Here is a 682-nt window from a genome sequence, read left to right on the forward strand (position 1 = left end):
CTCCCGCACCGCGCCCCTACCTACTTGACCCCACTTCTCCCGCTCGCTGTCGTCCAGACACTTCCTTTTTTCCTTCAAAGGTCGCCGCTCCCGCCTCACCTCACATCCGTCTGTGGCTGCCTAATGCTTCCTGGGAATTGTAGTTTCTAAGTGGAACCGCCTTTCCCCGCCCTTTCCTGCTCACTCTAGCCCCCTCGTTTTAGGAGCTTTTTATTTTAGTCTTTCTACTCAACCAGCCTCTCCTAGTTCTGTTCTCCTCGCTCTCCGCTCTGTAGCCACACAGGCTGTCTTTTGGGCACGCCAAAGCTCCTTCCCCCATTCTGCCACGCCTTCACATCTCCAGTCCTACGTCTCTGCCTCAGAACCTTTCCTTCCTAAACCTCTACACTAGGCCAGAGCCACCTCTTAAAGGCCGTCACAGCTCTGTACAGTTCCTCAACAACACGAACTGTATCATTAGACAATTGTCGTGACTTTAGGTCACCTTTCTTGCTCAGATAAGCCACACCAGGGCAGGGATCTCGTCTGTAATTACTTATATTTTACTCTGAGGGTCCAGCACTTCCTGGATACCTAAAGAAGGAATTCAGATTCATTTGTCCACTCCCAGGGCGTCCACTCCCACATTGAGCTCCCCCAATGACTCTTTCATTTGCCAAGCCCTGCGGCTTCATACTGAATC

The 682-nt window shown here is 51.8% G+C and overlaps 1 protein-coding gene across 1 annotated transcript in view; it reads right to left on the reverse strand.

The window, feature by feature from the left end:
- ARPP19 (cAMP-regulated phosphoprotein, 19kDa) overlaps positions 1–115 on the reverse strand; it is a 22,253-nt gene extending 22,138 nt beyond the window's left edge. Inside the window, exon 1 of the mRNA XM_011928638.1 lies at positions 25–115. The gene's annotated coding sequence lies outside the window, so the exon portion shown is untranslated. The remainder of the gene's footprint in view (positions 1–24) is intronic.
- Between the last annotated feature and the right edge of the window lie 567 nt (positions 116–682).

Source organism: Colobus angolensis, unplaced genomic scaffold (assembly GCF_000951035.1).
Source record: "Colobus angolensis palliatus isolate OR3802 unplaced genomic scaffold, Cang.pa_1.0 Scaffold78, whole genome shotgun sequence".
Lineage (NCBI taxonomy): Eukaryota > Metazoa > Chordata > Mammalia > Primates > Cercopithecidae > Colobus > Colobus angolensis.